This window comes from Panthera uncia (assembly GCF_023721935.1).
Source record: "Panthera uncia isolate 11264 chromosome A1 unlocalized genomic scaffold, Puncia_PCG_1.0 HiC_scaffold_16, whole genome shotgun sequence".
NCBI classification, from domain to species: domain Eukaryota; kingdom Metazoa; phylum Chordata; class Mammalia; order Carnivora; family Felidae; genus Panthera; species Panthera uncia.
Window position 1 is genome coordinate 54,619,150 of NW_026057576.1, and position 8,017 is coordinate 54,627,166.

Genomic DNA, 8,017 nt, shown 5'->3' on the forward strand with positions numbered 1-8,017 from the left:
GACGTTTTTGTATTCCAATTCTCTTCTCTAGCAATGTAAGACTTCCAAACCCCACCCACTGCATTTCCTTGTAGGTTTCTTAGCTACAACTTCTGGGATGATTATAAGTGCAGAAATGATTGCACATAAAAGAGGCAAAGAAAGGATAGTTAACTTCTCTGTAGCACTTTTTTTTTTCTTTTTGTCTGTATAATATTAAGCGATGAAATCCTTGCTGCCTTTGCTGGCTTACAGTCCATTTTTTACCCTTTATTATCTCATGAGTCTTCTGGTCTACCTTTCATTTTCTAACCTCTAATAATTTCCCAGTCTGTTAATCTGTAGGTTCCCTAATGCTTCCACCAAAGGTATTTTGTACTTATCCTTCTTAGATAAATACAAAATCAGAAACATGTCTCATCTGAAGATCATTGTGCTATTCTTTCTTCCTTGCTGATATCATGAAACTGCATCTTTGTATCCTCGTCATTCTGTGATAAAAATGATGTTGAGTTTAAGCAATAAAACTATAACCATAGGGGCACCTGGTGGTTCAGTTGATTGAGTGTCCAACTTTGGTTCAGGTTGTGATCTTACTGCTCCTGAGTTTGAGCCCTGTATTGGGCTCTGTGTGAACAGCTCAGAGCCTGGAGCCTGCTTCAGATTCTGTGCCTCCCTCTCTCTCTGCCCCTCCCCCGCCTCTCAGAATAAACATTTAAAAAAAAGCTATCACCATAATTATGAGTTAATGTAATGTAGTTGGAAGGAATTTGCTTAAAAACTAAGTGGGAAAGGTTGGATTTTTTGCAAAGTCCATGCTTAAGTGTGTGCCCTTTTAACAAGAGTGTATGAAAGCATCTCAATAATGTGATATATTTGTTGGGTAATCGCTTAAAATTAAAATTGGGCTGGCTGAAGTTCTCATTATGTACAATGTCTTTGGAGTGAGGTTCTACTAATGTTTTTTTGTGAAATATTTTTTTCAGCTTTCAAGACGCAGATATAGTTAAAATTATTTATTTTTACTGACAATTCTAAAGTAAAAAGGGATCACAGATATCATATTAGTGTTTGGTTGTACTATTTATATTTCAAGTTGTAAATCTAATTGAAAAGTGCAAACACATATACAATCCATATTTATTGTGTAGGTATAAGTAAATCTTACCAGTATTAGCTCAGTGAGGTAACCTGACGCCTATTTCAGTTTCCTTGTCAGTATTTTGTTGTCTTGACATATTTTTATTTTATTCTTGGAACCCAAAAATCAGCTTTAAAAATGTACAGGAAGAAGCAGACAGAAATGCTGAACTTTGTACTAAAGATGTTTTTGATATCCAAGTCATTTCCTGGGTCCAGGAAACAGTGCTATCTATAATTAAAGAAATGATGTCCATCACTCTCTCTGACCTAAAAATATTTCAGTGTGAAAAAAAAAAACATCCAGAAAGATACGTTTTTAAAAAAATGATCTGAAATGTGCTGTGAGACTGTGAACAGTATCACATTGGTGAAATCTTTCACCAATACCTTCAGTGCATCAAAAGCGGCTATTTTGATGCCCCACATTCACTTCACCCTCAAAAACAAAATAAAACAAAAAAATGGAAAACCTCATTTATTTAACCTATATTATCCCGCCCAACTTGTACACGTAACACGTAATAATTTCATTATATCTTGTGTGGAATACATACCTACATACTAGTCAAGGGAACTATAAGGGGAATCATGGCGGAAAACAAAGAAAAACTGATGAGAAAAAGAACCAACACAACAAAACAAAACCCTGTCTGTACTAGGGCCTTGTTTTCCTCTTTCTGCTTGGTAAGTTATCTATAACAAAAGAAAAGAGAAAGAGAAATATTTTATATATTTACGTTATTACTCATACTCTATTTCCCACCCACATTCATTTAAGTGTTACTGACAGAAGTACATCATTATTCAACATACTTGTTTGGAGCCCATTCTATAAAATACCACAGCATTGTGGGTTTTCATCCATCATAGTAGCTACTGACATTTATTGTTATTTTATTATGATGATGATCGCATTGTTCTTATTCCTCATAGAATTGCCCATGCTGCAGTAAGACAGTATGCTTCTTGAAAGTCAAAGCTTTGTTTCATCTCAGTTTCCTCAGTGTATGACACAGTGTTGTTACATAGTAAGAATTCAATATATTTTCTTGAAGAGTAGATGACAAAGTTTTATTGAAAATCTAGTCAAGCAGTTTGCCTCTAAATTATACAAACATGCAAGAAGAGATGGTGAAGAAACATTCCTCTGTTAATTAATGCCTACATGTTGTTTTGCGCTGGCACCAGGAATTAATCACCGTATCAAACACTAAATAAGGATGTAAGTTGAAACTGTTTTACTTTAAATGTTTTATAACCACTTCATTTAAATATATAAAAGGTTTTTTTTTCCTTTAACTTTAAAAACATAGGTTATTTTTCCACATAAATGGTATTTTGGTCATAATCTCCTAGAACAGCACACAAACACCCCCAAAAAGATACTTTTTGAACAAATTGAAATGTTATTATTTGATCATTTTACTATTACTGACTTTGAACTTAATTGAACTATGTTTAGATAATGTGGTCTGTATGATACATGTTTGTAAATAATTTGAAACATGCTTTATGGCTCAATATAAGGTAAATGTTACAAGCATTCTCTGCATATTTTAAATTTTTTTATTTTTTTAATTGATTAGGTATACATTGATATTGTGTTTTAGAACACACTTATTTAAATTTGTCATCAAATTTTTCTACAAAATTATTTTTGTTTTCAGTAGTAACCTTTTAATCAGGGGTACCACTGGCAAGAGGAGGCAACCTCAGAGTCCATGATACTGTAGTTTAATGAATGGTTTACAAAATCTTGTTAATTACAAATAGCATAGATAAATTCTTGATTTTAGTGATAAGCACTTACTAGATATATATAGATTTTAAAAAAATATTCTATTAACCTTTCCAGGGTTTTTTGATGTGGGATAAGTAGAACTTTTTCAAAATAACTAGATTTCCATATTGTCAAAATTCAAAAATATGATTATTAAAATTAAAGAAAAATAATATTAGAAAATAATTGTTATTAAGTCTTCTTGAAAACCAAATATAATTTATGAGGTTGATTTTATGGTGAAAAATGTATATGTACAAGCTTGGAAACCTCTCTCTATATATATATACTCATATTTGTATATACTTAGTATTATGCTCTAATAGTTACAAGTACAGTTCTAGGCACCAGATATACAACAGAGAAATTAGCATAAGGAATCCTCTCCTATAAAGAGCTTAATGACCGTGGAGTTTAGCAACAAGCAATGAAATAAATATGTAATATAATTTTAGATGGCGATAGTGCCTTTAAAAAAAAAGTCTAAATATGGGGGAAAATGGTGACTATGAGGGGATCAGTGCTAAATAGTATTACCAAGAAACACTTGCCAGAAGAGGTGATAATAGGAAATGGGCCAGGTAAAAGTGTGCTTGATGTACTTGGTTTCAGATTCTCCGGTATGGATAGACTAACCCGCTCCTGTATGCCAAGGCTTCAGGACAACTTCAGGTCCAACTTTTCCTAGTGGATCTTTATTCTCACAGCTTCTTCATTGTTCTGCAAGGTTTAATTTCTATAATAATTATTTTATCACATATATCGCCTCTGCTTCCCTATCACAGCTTGGCTGATGCACTGATGATGACTTAGAAAACTGTAACTTTGAATACATTGTAACAGGGTTATTTTTTACAAGTTGAACTAAAAACGCTATTGTAACTCTAGTGACAAGTGTCATTTTTTTCCACCCTCTTTTTATCTATAGTTGTGATGATGAAAGTTACCTCCCATGGCAGTTGTCACAAGGAAATCTCTAAATTAATGTGTAAAATAAAGTTTTAACATGGTATTCCTAATTTTTGTACTATATCTATCATATAAGCTATTAGAAACAATAAATTATCTTTCTCTATTCTTATAATACCTAGCATAGAAACTAAGAGTAAACTTTTCAGAAAATGAAAACTACTCAAATCAAAAAAAAGAAAAAAATCTTGTTATTAACAGCCAGTGTCACTCCACAAATGTCATGAAACAAAGAAAATGAATGCTAGCAGGGTTTCCTGGCAGTTATAAGTGCTAGAGGAATGGGGAAGAAGAAACTTTGAACACTGCCTAACATATTTGTCTCTGCTTCTTTTCAGCTTTTAAATAAATGCAAGGATGGAAATCACACTAAACTAAATTCACACACCTAGAGAGCTTTCAGTGCATTTTAGTTTTCATATATATTTCATTTAATCCATAGAAACCTCCTCCCAATTAAAGAAGATGGTAAGAGGGGCGCCTGGGTGGCACAGTCGGTTAAGCATCGGACTTCAGCCAGGTCACGATCTCGCGGTCTGTGAGTTCGAGCCTCGCGTCAGGCTCTGGGCTGATGGCTCGGAGCCTGGAGCCTGTTTCCGATTCTGTGTCTCCCTCTCTCTCTGCCCCTCCCCTGTTCATGTTCTGTCTCTCTCTGTCCCAAAAATAAATTAAAAAAACGTTGAAAAAAAAAAAAAAAGAAGATGGTAAGATTATCTTCATGTATAGATAAAGAAAGCACATATAGAAGACAATAAAACTGAAATATATAGGGTCTAATCTTAAGAAAGTTACCTGTCAAGACAAACACAGCAGGGGGGCCATGTCAGTTTATCTCCACATTAAATAAGGAATCCCCAACAAGATAAATGGATGAACTCAATAATTATTGGAATATATTCTCAAATTTCTGAGAGTATTTTTTAGACTTATGTTGAAAAATCCATTTGGGGGGCACCTGGGTGGCTCAGTCATTTAAGTGTCCCACTCTTCATTTCAGCTCAGGTCATGATGTCATGGTTCGTGAGACTGAGCCTCATGTCGGGATCTGGGCTGACACCACAGAGCCTGCTTGGGATTCTCTCTATCCCTCTCTGTCTCTGCCCCTCCCCCTATGCTCTGTGTGTCTCAAAATTAAGAAATAAATGTTAAAAAATTACTTCAGTAATTCATTTTAAATATTAAGTGTAGATTAATTTTTGTTCCATTTGTTTCATAAGATTTATTCAAATCAGCATTTTTAGAGTATGTCTTGAGAAAATGGATTATGAGATATTTAGAAAACTTAAATGGGAGAGAGGCCTTCTGAAAAAAAAATTTGGGTCACATTTGAGACTCAGATGGCTTAAAGATAAACTATCCTTCTGTGCATCTATTAAATATTCAGATGCTAAGGATATACAAAAGCACAATTTTATTTTTTGTGCCAACAAGAATAATGCACGGATCCATAATGGCTTTAGTTACACAATGGTTTCCTTGTGACAATAATTTCAGAAGTTTATGATTCATTGATTTCATTAAAGGTTAATAGAATAAAGCTTAGGACTCACAGTAAAATAGACATGTTCTGGGGTTTTCAAAGATCATTGCCGCTGGTTAAGAGAAAGGCACAGAGTGTGCTGAGATCAATCTCAACTCCTCTGGCACAAAATCAACAACACGACACAAGCTGTTTCCGTGCAAGTGTTCTTTCATGCTAAAAAAGTAAAATGCTGAAGGTTAGGAGCCCTCTTATTCAGCACCTTTATTATGGAAACACGAACCGGATCCAATACGTCTTCTTTCATATTATAATGCTCTCTATTCTTTTAATAAAAGCAAAACCAAACTTTGTATTATTCCATTGTACTTTTGGTACTGAAGAAAGGTCTCTGCAAGCCAGGCGGCCCGTGGGGACTGACGAAGATGACATACACAGCTGGGGGAATGGACGTGGCTCTGCACCTGGTTGCTTCACTCAACTCTCTCACCCACTTTGGTTTTTCTTTTCTTTTCTTTTCCTTTCTTTTCTTTTCTTTTCCTTTCTTTTCTTTTCTTTTCTTTTCTTTTCTTTTCTTTTCTTTTCTTTTTTTTTTCCTATCCTTCTGTGCTTATGATTCATACAGGTCAGGCAGTCATTTCCAAAATGGTTCATCGGTGGGCAGAAGGAAGGGCTAAGGGAAGTAATTTTGTTCTTTGATAAATCTTACTTAACATTATAGGGAAATACTCGTGTATAGGATCATTATTAGCAAAAGATTGCAGTTTTTCGTTTGGAGGCACTGCTGATACTCATTAGCAGGCACTTTCCTCTGAAAGCTAATAAACATAATCCGTGATATGGAGTTGCTAAATGTTATTGATCATGATCTGTCAATATTTTCTCACACTAAAAACTTAACGAAGCTTTATAAAACTCTAAGCCTCCTTCACTGTATGTGAAAAATGTCATTACAAAATCAATTTTATACAAAAGCTGAGTTGGAGTATTAAATTAAGGAATATGGATAAGTTAAGTCTCACCACTAGTTATGTCACTTGTTTGATGTAGAGCCATGGTCAGTTTTCATAAGTGATTGGAAATTTAGTTACCTCAAATGTGGAACTGTGAGGTAATACCAAATGCACATTTCTTTGAGGATCAAATGAAAAACAAAATGTTACTGAAAGACTATTTTTAGAGATTTCTTTTTGATCATGCAGTTAGCAAAAGGCAGGGCCAGTATCTGAAACCCAAGACTCAGAACCAGCTTCACTCCGTTACGTCATACTTGCTACGTAAGAAGCCACAGAACAGTGTGCTCGTGGCATGAAAAGAGCGCTGTGTGTGTGTATGTGTGTGTGCAGGCACACGTTCTTTCCAATTAGTGATAAAGACAGACTTTAGACTTGTTTTTCTCTTATTTATTCCTCTGTTCGTAGGCTCAGCACCTCTAGCACATCCCCACAGAGCTGCTCTGAGTGTAAGACTGAGCCATAGGAATTGTTGATTATGTAAATGAAACACCCCATCTAAGCAGCTCCATGGAGAGAGAAAACAGCAAAGGAGTAGACCCAGGCATGAATTGAGTTAATAAAGCCTATAGGGAGTTCCACTTATAGTTTTCTCTCATACAGAGCTGAGAAATTTTTCATTTGATGTGGAATCTCATGGTTTTGCTGTAAATGAGGTTCACTCAATTTCATACTTGTGTGTGTGTGTGTGTGTGTGTGTGTGCATGTGCACGTGCACACGTTTATGATTTGTGTGTGAGTGTGGCATGTGGGCATTGGAGCTTAACTGTGTATTTTTTTTATTGTATAATCATATTTTAAGAAAGGAAAGAGGAGAATTTAGAGTGAGTCTCATTAAACATAACAAACCTAAGATCTACTCATAGATGTTAATTATGGTGTGAAAGTCCTTATTAGTTATTGCATATTTCATAACACAGAAACTATAGCAGTAAATACTTCTATCCTTTACAGTTCTTACTAATGTAATACTATATCTAAAGCAGTAAGATGCCCTAGATTATGTGTGGTTAATATAAACATAGGACTTGATTTTTCACATTGCATTGATTTTTCACATTGAAAAATCTCATTATTGGGTTATAAGAAAAGCTAACATTAATGCAGAATGTGTATAATATTCCTTAAAAGTTCCAGACGCATTTTTATAATAATTTTTCCAAAATGTAGCATAAAAAAGGTATCACAAATGTATGTCAGGCCAGGTGTACCTTGATACAGGTGTACCTGTATAATTGAAACAGTATCCAAAGAGTTAGTCAGTTTTACTTCAATATTTAGTATCCTCATATACAATTGATGGTTAGTGGTGCACTGAAACAGAATCACAAAATGAATGTGACTTACATTCTGCTTTTGTTTCTCTTTGTCGCTACTAACCATTTGATACTGCCCTGGTATCTTGAGTTTTATTCTCTCTTCTATTTCCTTTAAAATTAAAATTAAAATTTTGGATGGCTCAGTCGGGGAAGCGTCCAACTCTTGGTTTCAGCTCAGCTCATGATCTCACCGTTCCTGGGATCCAGCCCTGTGTTGAGCTGTGTGCTGAGAGCACAGAGCCTGCTTGGGATTCTTTCTTTCTGTGTCTCTCTGCCCCTCCCCTGTTCATATTCTCTCTCTCTCTCTCTCTCTCTCTCTCTCTCTCTCTCTCTC